Here is an 18,027-nt window from a genome sequence, read left to right as displayed (position 1 = left end):
GGCTACAAAGTTATCAGCTACAATAAATAATATTAATCAATATAATATTATAATAAATAACATAATAAACGCACATGTATAGCGTCTATCAGTTTGCCTATTTATCAAATCATTACAATTTTTTCCCCGATAAGTTGCTGTTAATTTGATCTGCGTTGGATGTGCAGCATCCGTTCTCTGTGCAGAATCCCCCAGATATCCCCAAGCACCTCTTTGCTCTGGCACACTGCTTCAATAAACCTACTGGAAAACACCCAGAGATAACAGGCAATAGCAAAGTTGGAAAACCATCTCCGCTGATTATTAATTCACCTGTAAGGTTTATCAGTTACCTACGCAGCGTCGGCACACGCGAGATACGACACTTTCAACATTAACGTGTTGCTGAAGCCCGAGGTTTCAATGTTTGCTCTGTAAGCGTGGGGAATGTTTTATTGCCCTTCCAGGCCAGCTTTAGATGGACTAGACTGATTGTCAACATACGGTGTAAGGGACTTGGCACTTCTGCGAGTGATAAAAACCTAACTGAGCAGCTATCCATGCATAGTGCTCCCTCGGCTTTGCATACGATACTCAGTTACGTTGCTGATTTCATAGCGGAGAGGTTTTGGCTGAACGAACACGTGCAGAGGGCGTCTGCAGAGCACCTCTCTGGGCGCCTGACATTTCTTCGCAATGAGCTGCTGGCAGGGATCTCAGCGTGTCCCCCCTCCAGCACGGGGATTTTCACACCCTGAATTTACAGAATTTGCATTCACCGTCAACCTACCGGACCCTCCCGCACGAAGGAGAAGTAAAGCCTGGCAGGTAACGTGCAGAGAATTTACGAGGGGGCGAGGCGGGGTGCAGGGAGTGGGGAAAGCCCTGGAGGTCCTGAGGGCAGTGGGCTGGGGATGAAAGGGAGGGTGAGGAGGGGGGTAAAAGGCTGGGTAAAGCGATAACAGGGATAGTGAGGGGCCGAGGGGGTAACTAGGGGGGTAACTAGGCAGTTGCGGGGGGTTGCTGGGGGGGGTAACTAAGGGCAGTAACTAAGTGGTTGAGGGGGTAACTAGGGGGGTACGGGGGTGGCTGGAGCGTGATTAAGGGAATAAAGGGGGAAAGTAAGGCGCTGAAGGGGTAAATAAGGGGGTAAGGAGGTGGCTAGAGCCATTGAGCCTGCTCTGAAACCCCCAGGAAAACATCATGCAAAACTAAAGAGGTATTATTATAATGTACTATGATGCAATAAAACTGACACACTTAGCTACTGACTTCAGCAATCTCAGTCACAGCAATTAATTTAAGAGTCACTTACCTGTTCTTGTACAGATCTGGATAAATAGTGTAATCCTCTTTCCCTTCTCATTTTGCCGCCTCCACTACTCATTCCTGAGGACAGACCATTGGATGCGGCAGTACCGAAGTTGTAGCTGGTCACATTTCTCGTAGTTTCACATTTCACACCGCTCACATTTCTGTAGCTGGTCACACAACAGTACAGAAGTTGGGAGAAAAAAAAAGAGAAAAAAAAATTAATCAGACCATTTTTTTCAAGACATTATAGCTGTTAATAGTCCTAGAATTGAAACCTGCTAACCAGAAAAAACGAAAGCTGTCTCACACGTTGCTAAATGCTGGTAAATACTTGATGTTCTAAATAGGAAAATCTTTATTAACAGCAGCAATGAAAAGGACATACATAAGCGCACCATTCATACGGGAACAATGACTAAGCCAGAAGACCTGAATTAGAAGAGCTGATTTAGATTGTTATTTTCCAACGCTTCCTTTAAACAGGACTGGTTCTCTGATTCTGCGATGAACATGCATCTTTGCAGGGATATAAAAGAACAACTCACGAAAATATAGAAAGAGTGCTCATATGCACTTTTTCACACACGGGACACGCTGCCAACAGCTATGATAGAACAGAGAGGCCGTAGACTTGTGTGGCAAGGTAATACAGCATAAGCTTCAGAAGCAGCTCTGGCTTTCATGTGGCCATCAGCAGCAACAGCAGAGGTGTTTGGGTGTGCCAACATTCCAGTCTTTTCAGACATGAATAGAGATCCCTTTTGGAAGGCACACAAAGGCATTTTTCTGTTACTTAGAAAAGCCTAGACCAAAACCAGAAAGATTTCCTCATCTCAGTGGAAACAGGGAAAAAAATATCCCAAACCAGAAGTGAAATAGGGAATAGCACTAATAAAAGCACTATGGCAAGAAAATGAAGTCTGCCTGGAAAAACTGTGACATCAAAGCTTATCTTGCAGCCAATCAGGAAGTACAGAAGTGCATTAGATCACACTGGAAGACACCAGCTCAAACTTCCAGAAGACTGAGGAGGAGAACTGGTCTAAACTTGTCAAATACTTGACAACAGCCTGCTTAGCACTCTGACTGCATAGAGGAAGACAGATCCCTAAGGCATATGCTCAGACTTTTCTCTAATCCAAACTGTCAATCAATTAGAACACTGAAAAAAAGTCTTACATCAGAATAGGTCTTTATTCGGACAAGTATCGTTTGCCCATAATAGCCCATATTCCTCTTTCTGTTAACACCTGTCAGCTTCAAGGGGGCAAAGACAATTGTCAGCCTTCAAGCAAGTCTGATCTGCAATTGGACTCAGGCTTAAAAAAAATAAATAAATAATATATATATATAGATGTATACACACACACACACACACATATATATAGCATTGGTGGGCCAGAGATTTACTGAATATTCCAACTCAGCTGTCCAAAGGGACTCTTGCCAGCAGATCATTGTGGTGCTCCTGCTCCAGAACATGGCACCCAACAGAGACCAGCACCACAAAAAACACTACCACCACTACCTACTCTACAAACAAAAGGTAGGGCACTGCAATGGACTGTGTCAACAAAATCAAAAGCAGTATGAGTTTTCTGGATCTCCTTCCTACATGGAGAAGTAGAAAGGAGTGCTAACAAAGATAATTCAGAACAGTTTGAAAAAAACATAATTAAAACCCAGCAGCTGTTTGCACCTGTACCAGAACCTTAAAGCCAGTCGCTTCCACCCCTAAAAAGGCGGTGGTTGTGAAGTCGAACTTTTAGATGCCACGACAAAAACGTTGAGTTCTTTCTGCAAGCCAAAGAATGCCCACGGTCACATAAGAATTGCTTGGCAGATGAGCAGAGTCAGCAAAATTCCCTGCTACTGTTCTTGGAAAAGAGCAACCCCCTAAAAAGGTAGGGTGCAAAATGTCCTAACTCAAGCGTTATTACCCCAAACACCATTTGCCCAGAAGGGAAAGCCATCAATATTATCTGGAGGATAACTCATCCTAACCCTAACCAACTAACTCATTAATTAACATCCTAAACCAAGAAAGCAGTATAACACAAAGCAGTCTCCTCAAGAAGAAATTCAGTTAATTCTTCTGGATTTACTTTTTTTATTTTAGAGATGAGTTAGCATTTGGCCTCAAATGATTCTAAACAACACAGGGTCTTCATGTGAACTCAGAGCAAGCAATTAACTTCATCATGAAAGGAGCATTAAAAATAAATAAATACTAATAAATCTTCTTCCAGGTTTTTGCTTAAAAAATAAAGAAAAAAAACCTGTGACTCACTTCGCCTACTTTACCTTCTAAAGAATACTTCAGAAAGAATCATTCCATGAGGACAAAGCTTTCAAACTCCCAGCAATTAACTAGCTAAAACTAATAGCTTTTCCCCTAGGGAACATTAAGAGGGACAAGTTGTTTTGTTATAAATAAACTGACATACAAACTATGAAATAGCTGTCACAGCAAAATTTGTAACACTAAAGATTTAGTTAAACTACAAAACGATCCCTATTTCCTAGAGAAGGAAAAAATTAGGCCTCCAAAAGCACACAGCCTTTCCGTGGATACAGCATTATAGCATGCCTTGTTTCCCATCTTCACATCCTACTCAGAAGATAAACTTGGCATAAAAAGTGGTGGTGTATCAGTCATGTATCAGTCATTTTATTATTGTTCATCTTCATTCTTTTCATAAAAGCAACAATTTTCTCAAAGTTACACTGGTCTTCAAACACAATCTGGACTTCGCTGTTCCCTCAAAATACAAAATTTTCCTTGCATTTCCCATTCCTTTTACTGACAACTGTCACCACCTTTCCAAAAAGGCAAGCATGCAGACTGTACTGAAAAGGAGATTTCTTTCTTCCTTCAAGTAAGTTTTAAATGAATAAATGTCATACCTTCCACATTGTTCTGCTTGCTGTCTCACAGGCGAAGTCTTCTTTCTCATCCACTGCAAGTTAAATTTATTTCAAGATTTACATGAATAGATACAGAATACACAAAGTACCCAAAACCACTTATGTGTTGTTGTTTTTTAAATTTATTTATTTTTAATTTTATAGCACTGAATACGCCTCACCTACTTAACCTTGTTCCCTAATTCAGCATTGTGGGTACAGTTCAGTTAAACTTTGGGGCTAAAGTGAGCATCACTGCTTCACTCAGCACTGAGGACAAACTGATAGAACACTAAATCAAATTTGTCAAGTTCTCTACCAAAGAAAGTAATTATTTTAAACAACATGACAAAAATTGTGTACATGTGGGGCCGAGTTTACCAGCCCCGTAAAAGGGACATACTTTCCTGTTTTCTATCATTTATTATCAACAAGCAAGCAAAAAAAAACAACAAAAAAAGTAAATTAGATATCCCAGGAACTTCAAAGCTGTTAACTACACTGTCTAGTGCCCAGGCACCTTCAGAGCTTAGTGATAAGAGACGGAGGGTTTGGTGGGCTGTAATTCTGATCACAAGCACACAAAACAGATCTATTTCAGTACTTCTACAAACTGACTTATTGACAAAAGTTGTAGGGGGAAGGATGAGAAAAACAGCCGGTAGGGATCAGAATCAGAGGTATAACCTCATGTTAAAATCGCCTCCATCGCTTTCGTGTCTCCCCAACTGCGTCACAGAGAGACAATTCACATTAAAGCACAGAGCCTTCTGCAGAGCGGGCATCACATTGAAAACAAACTGAAATCAATTGACAAATGCTCTAAGCAAGCTATTTACCCAAAGTTCATCCTGTTATGTGACGGGCATTTGCACGGTTCATATGGCTACAAAGTTATCAGCTACAATAAATAATATTAATCAATATAATATTATAATAAATAACATAATAAACGCACATGTATAGCGTCTATCAGTTTGCCTATTTATCAAATCATTACAATTTTTTCCCCGATAAGTTGCTGTTAATTTGATCTGCGTTGGATGTGCAGCATCCGTTCTCTGTGCAGAATCCCCCAGATATCCCCAAGCACCTCTTTGCTCTGGCACACTGCTTCAATAAACCTACTGGAAAACACCCAGAGATAACAGGCAATAGCAAAGTTGGAAAACCATCTCCGCTGATTATTAATTCACCTGTAAGGTTTATCAGTTACCTACGCAGCGTCGGCACACGCGAGATACGACACTTTCAACATTAACGTGTTGCTGAAGCCCGAGGTTTCAATGTTTGCTCTGTAAGCGTGGGGAATGTTTTATTGCCCTTCCAGGCCAGCTTTAGATGGACTAGACTGATTGTCAACATACGGTGTAAGGGACTTGGCACTTCTGCGAGTGATAAAAACCTAACTGAGCAGCTATCCATGCATAGTGCTCCCTCGGCTTTGCATACGATACTCAGTTACGTTGCTGATTTCATAGCGGAGAGGTTTTGGCTGAACGAACACGTGCAGAGGGCGTCTGCAGAGCACCTCTCTGGGCGCCTGACATTTCTTCGCAATGAGCTGCTGGCAGGGATCTCAGCGTGTCCCCCCTCCAGCACGGGGATTTTCACACCCTGAATTTACAGAATTTGCATTCACCGTCAACCCACCGGACCCTCCCGCACGAAGGAGAAGTAAAGCCTGGCAGGTAACGTGCAGAGAATTTACGAGGGGGCGAGGCGGGGTGCAGGGAGTGGGGAAAGCCCTGGAGGTCCTGAGGGCAGTGGGCTGGGGATGAAAGGGAGGGTGAGGAGGGGGGTAAAAGGCTGGGTAAAGCAATAACGGGGATAGTGAGGGGCCGAGGGGGTAACTAGGGGGGTAACTAGGCAGTTGCGGGGGGTTGCTGGGGGGGGTAACTAAGGGCAGTAACTAAGTGGTTGAGGGGGTAACTAGGGGGGTACGGGGGTGGCTGGAGCGTGATTAAGGGAATAAAGGGGGAAAGTAAGGCGCTGAAGGGGTAAATAAGGGGGTAAGGAGGTAGGCAGGGGGTGATTAAGGGGATCAGTAAGGGGCTGAGGGGATAACTGAGGGGGGTTAGTAAGGGGTTGAGGGGGTAACTAGGCAGTTGAGGGAGTAGCTAAGGGGATAAGGAGGTGGGTAGGGGGTGATTAAGGGAATAAAGAGGAAGTTGAGGGGGTCAGGAAGGGGCTGAAGGCGTAACTAAGGGGGGTTAGTAAAGGGTTGGGGGGGTAACTGGGGGGGTAACTGGGGGGGTAACTGGACAGTTGAGGGGGTAACTAAGGGGATAAGGAGGTGGGTACAGGGCAATTAAAGGGATAAAGGGGCGGGTGAGGGGGTCAGGAAGGGGCTGAGCGATAAGTACACGGGCAACCGAGGCGCTGTGGGGCAGGGCCCGCTGCGTGGGGGCCGCTCCTCACCTGCCTAAACCGGGGGTAGGGGGCCCTCGCGGCGCCCCAACGGTGGCGCCGCCTCTTCATCTTGCTGCCAGCCGCAGCAACTTCTCCTCCTCCTCCTCCTCCTCCTCCTCCTCCTCCAAGCGCTCCGGCTCCGGCTCCGGCTCCGGCTCCGGCTCCCGCTCCGGCGCGGCCGCACCGCCACCGCCGCCGCCTCCGCCGCACCCGCCGCCGGCCGAGCCCTCCGCGGCCGTTCCGCCGCCGGCCGTTGGGCCGCCCGAGGCCATGCCGCCGCGCCCCTCGCTCTGTGCCGTCACACGCCCCCCGCCCGGTCCCGGTCCCGGTCCCGGTCCCGGTCCCGTCCCGTCCCTCGCCCTCCCCGCTCCGCCGCTCGCCTCACGCGGCCAATTGGGGCAGGCGATGGCGGCTCCCGTCAGCGCGGTGCGCGCCGCGCGTCACCCGCCCGCGACGGCTCCGGCCCCGGCCTCGGCCTCGCGAGAGGGGAGGGAGGGGAGGGAGGGGAGGAGGAGGCGGGGCCGCGCGGGAAAGCGCGAAGTGAGGGGACGGGGGGGGGAGGGGAGCGGGGCTGCCTCACCTCAGGGATGGCGGCCTCGGGGAGCGGCCGCCAGAAGAAAAGCCGGCCCGGACAGCACGAGAACGGGGCTAAAAGACGGCCGCGGAGCCTCCCCGCCCCGTGGTGCCGAAGGCTGGGGTGCAGCAGCACCGCGCCGGGGGTGGGACAGCGCCACAACCCCACAGTGCTCGTCAAAAAAGCCCCCCACCGATAACCAGTAACCCCCACACCGATAACCCGCAACCACACCAGTAACAAAAAAACCCCCACACCAGGAGCCCCCACACTGTTAACCCAAGCACACGCAGTGTTTGAGGCTGGCTTCGTGGCCGCCTTGCTCCAGGAAGCTGAATTCTACCATGTGGCACGGGAAACATAGGCGCTGTGACGGATTTTCACCACAGAAAATAAATGAAAGTGGTAACGGGGTACACATTGTGCCCTTAATAACACGCATCGGGCAGTGAAATCACTGATTTCCACACCAACGTGCTCAGGGAATCACTCTCAGCCCCCTCCTGCATTGGACATGGAACAGCTGGGCCAACAAAAAACACTTCCCTCCCTCACCTACACCAAACCTATTAAGGCAACCCTATTAAGATAACGTGATTTTTCTCCTCCAGATCAGTGTCAAAGGCAGCTACGCTATGTTTGCTCATAAGTTCAAATGCTGCTTTACTTATTTATTTTAATTCCATTTTTCTTATTTAGAAGGATTTCCATAGGGTGACGGGCCTTTAATGACACTCATGACTCAGAAATATTTCCCGATGCAGTCAAACGGTGTCTATTAACGTGAGTCACTGAAGTTAATTGGTATTAAAAATGAGCCAAAACGAAAGGCAAGTATATGCGTGTCCAGCAGAATGACAGCGATCATCACCATTTGATCAATCTTCCCTGTGAGTTCTATCTGCAAGTTACTTTGAGGTAGCGCTAGAAAGAAGCGGTTGGTCCAGAGCATCCCTGCAAAAAGAAGCATTCGTGGCTTAAGTACCATTTACTCTTTTTGTATCCTTTTAAGCACTTTTTTTAACCCGTTTCGGACTCCTGCCTTCTCCTGGCTCACTGATGACAGGATCAGTAGCCCCTCAGACCGCTGCCCTACTGCCTTTCTTACCAGACAAGGGGCAGGAAAACCCCCACTACTATTCTTGAAGAAAACAGCAGGTTTTTGAGCACTTTCTATTGCAGCTGGTACAATGAAAAGAGCTTATGAAATCATTACGGGATATTCTTGTAGAAAACTTCATCACGCTTGGAAGAAAAAAACATCTCAGCTAAGAAAAACAGAAAACTTGAATTGAAGCATAGTGGTTTTAGAAGAGTTGCTTCAAAGACTTGTTTAATTAAAAAGAAGAAAGAAAGCAAGTTCCTACTGCAATCCCATCTTTGTCAAACTGATGGTGGGCACCAATACAATGTGTTCAGCTAATACAGGCTGGAAGTTGTAACTGCAGCTGTGAAGTTTACCCAGTAAAAAGACTCTACAAGGCATTCTAGCAGTTCTGATGCAATCACAAGTTCAGGAAGCAGTGATTCATGGTTAACACGGCAGAGCAGGAAGAAGTCTGGCATTCACTGTGCTCTTACAGTAAAGAACCTGCACTGCACACACCATCCCAATCCAGGTATGCACTCCTAACAGGAAAGGGAAATAGGCTAATAAATCTCAGGAGAGGGAAAAAGACGTCAGAGAACTACTTTGTAACAGCAGCACACAGACTGCAATCAACTTTCTCTTCCTCTCATCATTTTCATTTATGTAGACTACACGAGAATACACTCCCAACATTTTTCAGCTCTGGACAACAAACAGCCCAACCAACCTCATTCACTGAACTACAAAACTGGTATCTGCACTATCTAGTCCAGAACAGAAGGTGCACGTCTCTATGCTGTACAGTAGAGACCTTAATAGGCAAAGTCTGCATAAAATGGGTGGCCACAGCCTGATTTTTTGATGTTTATAGGCTTGGGTCATACACCACCACAGTGTCAGACTAGATGAAATCGTCTATGTGGGCCCCTCATTACAAGTCACATGTTAGGGACCAGCCTCTCAACGGCCAAAAAACAGCACTGATACTTCACATTGTTTCTGCTGGGCCAACACATCTGTAGCACTACCTTTTCAGTTGACAACACAACGAGTGTTTCCACAAAGTACTCGATGCTGTATTTTATAGAAAATACTCTATTAACCAGATGTCTCTTAACATCTCTGCTCCTTTAGCAGGTAGGAAGTACAACTGCTTGTTTTCAGCAGGTAGGAAGTACAACTGCTTGTTTTCAGCTGTGTAACTGGTACCACAAGCAGATACAACTTCTAATTTGTCTCTAAGTGTGTGTTGGGGGGACTTGAGGAGTTGTAGAAAACATGAAAGCTTATATCTTCGTTGCCTCGCTTTTAATTACTTCAGAACATGGAACTATTAAATTACAATATTGCATGTTCTTTTAGAAATAAGGATAAGGTGTAGGTCACTTAAAAGCTCACAATTTCTTAGTGTCTTGGACAATGCAAAAACGTTGTGGACTACTACAGTTTAAGAAAATGAAGAAGACTTCTAATCGTAGTCCCCTTGGCTATGTATCCTTCTTGTCATGGCTAAAACAATTGAGACACATCAGAAATGAAACTCCCGAGTTGTGAATTAATAATGTTAAAAGCGTTGGACAGGGTGAGCATCTAAGAAACTGACCTCAAAGTTAAGATTATTCTTGCCCCTCCCTCACATTTTTTCTAGCTGACGGACTGCAATAAACTGAGCGTTTGCAGCTGCATTCCTTGAGAAAGACAGAAGACAGATTCTTTCAACCATGGCAAACCAGGTAAGATCCTGTGGTGAGAAATTCAGGTTTGTAGTGTCTAAATGGATCCCAGAACCATACTCAGAATTCCTAGTAAATGTAAAGCTGAAATGGCTGGCTCACTCTGAGTTGGGTGTTCTAGTCCTGTGATTTCCTCTGGTAATTTGGTAATTGGTGGTTGTCCTCTGGATGCTTGATCATAACAACCGAAGCAGGTTGGGGGCAAAACGTTAAGCTTTGCAGTTTGGATTATTTGAGCATGAGTTCTTCTGAAGGATCTTGTGAGTAACACTCTCTATGTAAGTTATGTAGATGTGTTCTAGAGGAAGAACACTAAAGCCTGCGTAAGTAAAAGCTACTGAAAAACGCCAATCATATTTTTGGAAATCCTTGTTCTTCAGAATACTAAATGAGGGAGGCAACCTGTGTTGTTATGGCAGTTTCTCTCCTCTTTTCTGTAGTTATCACACTTCCTTTTTAACTGTGGCTTTTGGGGTGTTTTTTTTTTTTTTTTTTTTTTTTTTTTTTTTTTTGTTTTGTTTGTTTGTTTGTTTTGTTTTTTTTTGTTTGTTTGTTTTGGAGGCACTTTTTTTTTATGCCTCTTAGTTCCTGGCCTTGCATCTGGGTTTTGAGTTTTCCCCTCAGCCAAGTTAGTGCCTGTTCCTGGTCTGCTTTCTCCTTGCGTTCCATTAATGGGCCTCCTGTCGTCGTTCCTGGCCTGAGAGAGTGACTGGCAGCTAGGTAGTGAGGAGAGGCATCTCACATAAGGAAGAAGAATTCCTAGGAAAGGGGAGACAGGGACAGATGAGATTTCTTCTGAGCAGGAGTGATGATTTCCTGCCTGTTCATCACTCACTGTGCTACTGAAGACTTTTTTTTTTGAGAGTCCGAGAGCTCAAATGGAGCACAATCCAGTCCTAAGCTAATTAACGCATAGGATTGACCAGCATCGAAGGGCTAACTGCTTTTTTCCGAATTCCAAGAGGAAGCTGTCAATCCTTTAGCCAGCTTGACAAGTCAGGGGAATATGGCTGTTCATACAATCCTTTGGCTCTGTTATTTTTGCCAGGCGTTTTCCCCAGAGGCTGCTTTCCCTCATGGGAGGCGGAGGGAGAAATGGGACCCCAGGCTTCTTTCAAGGGCAAGGTGAATATGGGGAAATCACCTGTGGTGATGGGGAGTGGGAGGGAGGAATGTAAATGAGGCTAAATACTATAGAGGTGTTTTTTTATCCCAACAGGACTTGCTTGGGAAAAAACGAGAATGCCTCCAGGCCTACAGCTGGTGGAGAACACCACAGAAAAAACGAAAGAAAAAGAACAAAATAAACCCAGGAAGAATAGAGTTTGTTAGTAGTAGTAGTTCAGCCAGGTAAAAACCTTTTGAAATGAGAAACTCTGCCTTACCTGTTTGAATTGATAGCGAATGCCATCACTCACTTTTCAAATTCCAAAATGGCTGGTGTGGTTGCTAAATGTTGCATTGGCAATACGTGTCTATAAATAATGGTTTATTTGCAGTTGCTGTCTCCCATGATCACTGGGAAGCAGTATTTCTACTGCTACTAGTCATAGCTCCTTTGAATCGTGGCTGTGGTTTAAGTTGATCATTTTTCTCGGTATTTTTATGCTGCTTTCTTGTTCAGACAATAAACTATGCTTCTTCTTGAAACAAACTGTTGCAAGTTGTCAGAAAATGGGTCCTTGTTGCTGAAACAGTAGAATAGACCCAGAGTAATGGAAAACTTTAGATTAGAGTGGTGGCATTGCAATTTTCTACGCAACTCAGTAGAGTTCTGTACTTAGAGACAAATCTCTAAGGAGTACTTTTTTTTTTTTTTTGTCTGATGATAACTAACTGTGAATATAATGGGAATCAGCTATCTTAGTCTTGAACCTTAAAATTGTTCTCTCTCTCTCTTTTTAAAGACCAGATTATTCAATATTTGTTGGGGAGCTTACTCCAGAAGTGGATGATTTCCAGCTCTATGACTATTTCCTAAAGAGGTATCCCTCATGTATTGACTGCAAAATAGCAACAGACCTGCTGGGATATTCCAGGTAATTCCAGTGCAAATGTGTAACGTTATCAGTGTGTTCGCTTTTATAAGCGATATGTAAGAGCTTGCGTCGGAGCTGTTCCAGTGCTTTTTTTCTGGGGCACGAAGAGTGAGATTAGTCTTTAGCACTGCTTTTCTTAATAGCACAGATCCTTGAGTGTTTTTAAGAGCTTTCCGGTTAGTTCAGGCAGTTACTGTGATAAGCTTCAACTTACCCATATGCATATCTACATGGGGGGAAAAAAAAAAAACTAGAAGCTGTGGGAGGAGGAAGAGCTGTGCACTGAAATCAGCGCTGCTGTGTGTCTACTTAGTCATCTGCAATACTGAAGACAAAATAATTCCTACTTTGTTTGGGGAAAAACATAAGCCCTGGCAAATCTTAGGGGGTTGGGGGATGGAACCTAATGTTAGTAGTAAATAAAGTCTAGCAGAAACTACTGGCCATGCAGTGAGTCAAGCAGGAATGAGCGAGTTTGCTGTTCAGACAATGCTGCCTGTAATAGACTAATTCAAGAACCTTCTGAGAAAGCAGATAAAAAAGAATGCTAGTGTTATGCAGTGGTAGGAGTGGGTTAATGCTAACTGATTAACTGCTGTATATGCAGAAATATGGAATCTGATTACTTACGCAGATAGCACTTAAAATGTAGTGTTTTGCTGACTCTTAGCGAGTTGCATATTAATGCTACCAAGGAACAAGCTTTTTGCTTCTGGCCCAGGTTTTTTAATTTGGTGAAAGCCTTTTCTGTGCATGTGCACATGCCGGAGAGGTTGCTTAAGTAATGGAAGCTTTAGTAGCTGCTATCTTGTTTTTTTTGTAGAAGACAGAAATTGAATTCATTAGTTTTGTAACTGTTATGCATACTAGAATTTGTTTTCTCCCTTTTGAAAATTGTAGAGGGTATGCCTACGTGAGATTTGGTGAGCAAGGTGATCAGATGAGGGCACTGCAAGACTGCCAGAATGCACCAGGTCTGGGGGGAAAATGAATCCGGCTGAGCATAGGAATTTCTAAAAGGTAACCAATGAGTTGTGCATTGATACAGTTATTCTAAATAATCAGATTCTTGTAGCTCTGCCTTTGTAAAGTCTGTGGCCCTTGCTGTAATGGCTGTACACAGGATGCAGTCTACAAAACCAAAAATGCAGAAGTGCTATGTTTTGACTCCCTGGATTCATCAACCTGTTTCAGGATGGCTGGGGGAATCCACCTCTTATGTCTAGCCAGACAGTGTCACTTGGGCTTAGCTGCCATTGTAACCAGCCTTGTTTCTCAACAGTAGCAAAGCTGAATGCATTCGTAAATACTTTCAGATTTGGGCCTCTATGAAGTAGAAGGGACAACAAGTGGTTTTATACGCTGGGGAGTTCTTGTTCTTAGACAACTAATTCCCAAAATCTGGGAATGCATGGAGAATGCCAAAGGAGTTTATTACTAGAACAGGTGTAGAATACTATTCTTTGCTTTTCATGAGCTTAGGGCAATGGGAAGTTTAAAGTTTAGCACTTCCTGAGAGGGTTTCTTACTCTACTGGCTCAGTTCTATCATTTATTTAGGGCAATTTAGGTCTCTGAATAGTTAAAGAAATGATACCAAATTTGATGAACTCTGATTCAGGATACTGACAAAAGAAGACTTCATATAAACAATTCCAATATGTTCATGAGGTTAGCTTGTGTGTTCTGTTAAACAGTAAAAAAATGACACTTCTGTTTCTGTTTACCTAGCATAATTCTGCAAATGTTGCCTCCTGCTTTAGAACAGAAATGGTCTTCTCCAAGAGAGCACTGTCCAAAATTTCTTTACCAAATTTCTTTATTAAATTAATATTTTTATTTTGAAAACAAGAATAAGCCGCAAACATGTTTTCTCGCTTTGGCTATCCAGATGAATGTCAACAGTATTTTCAGATTTTCCTTCCCTACAGAACTGTATGTAGGAAGAGTGCAGCTGGAACCAGAAGATGGAAGATGATGTATCTTCTGTTTGTTTACTACAGTAACAAGACAATGGATTACCTCTTTATTAGAACTTGTGTAGCTTTACAGTATTGAAACAAGCGTAGGTATTAAAAGACACATCAGTAACAAGTTTCTGAATGGCTGAGTACCATGCTCTCTTAGCATTGAAATATCCAGCCACTGGATTAGTTTCAGTTGTTTGCTTGTCTTGGAAGCTGTTTCAGAATGCCTTCAGCCTGTATTCTTGACAAAAAGCATCGAACTCACTTCTCTGCATCCCCAGTTCAAGTCAGATAAATTGGGCACTGCAAACACAGAAGGCCTGCCTGTACAGAATCAGTGAAGAAAAGTCTAAACAGTGGATTTTTTTTGAATATGCAGCTGGGTTATCTGTGGGTAGTTAGGGTCTGGCGGCGGAAGATGTGGCGCTGTACGGAAAGGTGGAGCCCCTCCCTTGATGGACAGTAGCATATGGCCTGTGATGTAAGCAAGCGGAAGTGACGCTATGGGCCTCGGGTAGATAACCCCATGTGACTCGACAATAAACGCCATTTGCCATCCACCACATTGGTGTCTGTGAGCCGATGGACCGAGCGGCCTGGGGTTGGTCGCCGTGCCGTTCCTGAACCAGGTCGCCACTGCCTCCTGAAGGCAACAAGTGGTCCCGAAATCACGCTACACACTGAAAAGGGACCGGAGAAAACCATTACTCTCCTCCCATGTCATGTCAGGAGTCCCTCCCCTGCTGGGAAGGGACGCTTTATCCCTATTAAAAGCCAGGGTGACAAATTTACCGTAAGGGCCACTGCCGCATACCCACTTCCACCAATTAGACTGAAGTGGAAATCGTCCAACCCAGTGTGGGTCGAGCAGTGGCCCCTGTCGAAGCCTCGAATGGATGCTCTTCTCGCGCTAGTCGACCGTGAACTACAACGAGGTCATATAGAGCCTTCTACTAGCCCATGGAACACCCCAGTTTTTGTAATACCCAAGCGAACCGGTGAAGGATTTCGCCTCCTCCATGACCTGCGTGAAGCAAACAAGATAATTCAACCAATGGGTCCTGTCCAAACATTGTTGCCTATGAACTCTATGATACCAGAAGGGCAACCTTGTGCCGTCCTTGATATTAAAGACTGTTTTTTCTCAATACCTCTACATGAAGAAAACAAGGAACGGTTTGCTTTCTCTGTTGTGTTTCCAAACAGCCAACACCCCAACTTATGCTTCCAGTGGAAAGTGCTGCCTCAAGGAATGATCAACTCGCCTACTATCTGCCAGATCACGGTGGACCGGGCGCTGGCGCCAGTTCGGCACAGCGACCCGACCGCGACTATCATCCAATACATGGATGATATCCTGATCGCTGCACCGTCAGGAAGTCAAGTGGACCAGCTAGTGTCAAGAGTCTCAGAAACTTTAAAAACAAACGGGTTTGAAATCGCGAGCGCGAAAGTTAAAAAGGGACCATGTGTAAGTTTTTTGGGAGTGGGGATCACAAGTTCTTACATAACCCCCCCCAGATGAAAATCCGTCGGGACATCAAAACACTCCATGATATGCAACAATTAGTGGGATCCTTACAGTGGCTCCGCAATATTGTCCTGATTCCTCGTGAAACCATGGCTCCCCTGCACGATCTTTTAAAAGGAAAAAACCCATGGGAACAAAAGACTCTGACGACAGAAGCGATGAACTCTCTCGATTTTATCGAGCGACAACTATCATCAAGCACGCTTGCCAGGTGGAACCCGAATGAACCCCTTGATCTGTATGTATACTTCACGGAAAGGGGGGGAGTAGGGGCGCTAGCCCAGGGCCCCCCTCAAAAAGTTCAACCAATACAGTGGATAGTCTTAGGAAAACCATCACGCGCATTCTCTCCAGGAGTCGAGTGCATTGGTAACCTCATCATGAAAGGCCGAAAACTCGCCCTAAGACACCTAGGTATCGAACCTGCCACGATATATCTACCCTTTCGTAAACAGCTGCTACCACAATCAGTAGCGATGTCAGAATCTCTAGCCAGAGCCCTTGCTGGATTTCGTGGAGAAGTTCAATACGCTATTAAGCCCCCCTGGGCTCAAATGCTGAAAATTGTCAACATCGACCTCCCACAGAAGATCATGGACCGGCCCCAACAGGGACCAACGGTCTTCACAAATGCATCCTCAGCAACCTCAACCGCAGCGGCAGTATGGCAATCGGGAGGAGAATGGCACTGCATTCAAATGACCGATCACGCGCTTTCAGTCCAGCAATTAGAAGCAACGGCCGTAGTACTAGCCTGTGGACTGTTCCCAATGGAACACCTCAACATAGTGACCGATTCAATGTTTGTAGCCAAACTTTGCTTGGCCATGTCGGGGCCCGGCGTGTCAATATCCACGGTTGCTCTAATGCTAGAAGAAGCACTTTTCTCCCGAAAAGGCACCGTATCGGTCATCCACGTCAACAGCCACAACCCAATCAAAGGGTTTTACCAAACCGGTAACGACAAAGCAGACGCTGCTGCAAAAGGATTATGGACACTAAAAGATGCCCACCAGCTACATGAGTCCCTCCACGTCGGAGCTAAAGCATTAGTTAAGAGATGTGGGATTTCGGCCACCGACGCGAAACACATAGTAGCCACGTGTCCCCACTGTCAAAAAGCACCACTGTGGTCCAGTGGAGTCAACCCCAGAGGTCTCAAAGCCTCTGAGGTGTGGCAGACGGATTTTACGCTCTGTCAGTTGCTGAGACCTCGAGCGTGGCTAGCGGTAACCGTAGACACATATAGCGGAGTGATCGTAGCCAAACAACACCTTAAGGCCGACTCCAAAGCAACCATCCAACATTGGCTGACAGCCATGGCACGGCTTGGCATCCCTAATCAGATTAAAACGGACAATGGTTCGAATTTTGTGTCCAAATCAGCCCAAGCATTCGCTCAGAAATGGGGTATTACTCTAATATATGGCATCCCGTATAATAGTACAGGACAAGCCATAGTCGAACGAGCGAATCGAACTCTGAAATCTAAGTTAGAGGTATTAGCAAAAACAGAAGGTTTTACCACCACCATTCCCCCACGAGAGCAAGCACGCTTGCTAGCGACCGCTTTGTTAGCACTAAATCAATTCCCCAGGGGAGAAAAGGTGGATAGCCCCGTCCAAAAACATTGGGCCACTCGAGCACTAGAAGAAGGCCCATCAGTTATAGTTAGAAACGAGCTGGGAGAATGGGAACAAGGGTGGAAATTAGTTCTGACAGGGCGAGGGTATGCTGCAGTTAAAAAAGATGGCAGGGTCAAATGGTGTCCGCTTAAGTCCATCAAACCAGACCTTACTAACGAAAACTGAGTTTCTGTTCACAGGAATGGATCATTGGACACCCCCGTAATCTGTATACCCCGGTGACAAGACAATAAGTCAGCAAGCGTCCTGCCTAAGTCTGAGAGCTCCACACTGGCAGAACCCAAACAACAGCGAGGCAGCCTCCGTGGGTGGGGGGCTGCGATGCCTTTGTATGATCTTATCTTTGGACCTTGTATACTAAATAAGGTTGTGTTGTTTGTTCAAAGTTGGCTAGAGAAAGTTTACATTATGTTGGTAGAACACCAACAACTACTTTAAGAGTGTATTTACTCAGGGTTACCAGTTACCTCCTAGTTTTCTCCTGGTTATTGTGCCTTATGTTTTTATTTTAAGTTATGATGTCTATGTCTTAAGATTGTTATATTTTAGCTAATTTGGTTGTGCATAGGGAGGGGGGAAATGTGGGTAGTTAGGGTCTGGCGGCCGGAAGATGTGGCGCTGTACGGAAAGGTGGAGCCCCTCCCTTGATGGACAGTAGCATATGGCCTGTGATGTAAGCAAGCGGAAGTGACGCTATGGGCCTCGGGTAGATAACCCCATGTGACTCGACAATAAACGCCATTTGCCATCCACCACATTGGTGTCTGTGAGCCGATGGACCGAGCGGCCTGGGGTTGGTCGCCGTGCCGTTCCTGAACCAGGTCGCCACTGCCTCC

General features: G+C 45.3%; 1 long non-coding RNA gene and 1 pseudogene across 1 annotated transcript; one reads left to right on the top strand and one right to left on the bottom strand.

Moving 5' to 3' along the window:
• Positions 1-1,309: 1,309 nt before the first annotated feature.
• LOC137851623 (uncharacterized) lies at positions 1,310-7,088 on the bottom strand. Its single transcript, XR_011093298.1, has 3 exons — positions 6,622-7,088; positions 4,201-4,253; positions 1,310-1,460 (listed from the first exon to the last, which is right to left on the bottom strand). It is a non-coding gene; the product is annotated as an uncharacterized lncRNA (long non-coding RNA).
• A 3,676-nt stretch (positions 7,089-10,764) lies between these two features.
• LOC137851615 (tRNA selenocysteine 1-associated protein 1-like) overlaps positions 10,765-18,027 on the top strand; it is a 145,982-nt pseudogene continuing 138,719 nt past the window's right edge.

The sequence above is a fragment of the Anas acuta genome, chromosome 2 (assembly GCF_963932015.1).
Source record: "Anas acuta chromosome 2, bAnaAcu1.1, whole genome shotgun sequence".
In the NCBI taxonomy this organism is placed as follows: domain Eukaryota; kingdom Metazoa; phylum Chordata; class Aves; order Anseriformes; family Anatidae; genus Anas; species Anas acuta.
This window is presented reverse-complemented; position numbering and strand designations above follow the sequence as displayed.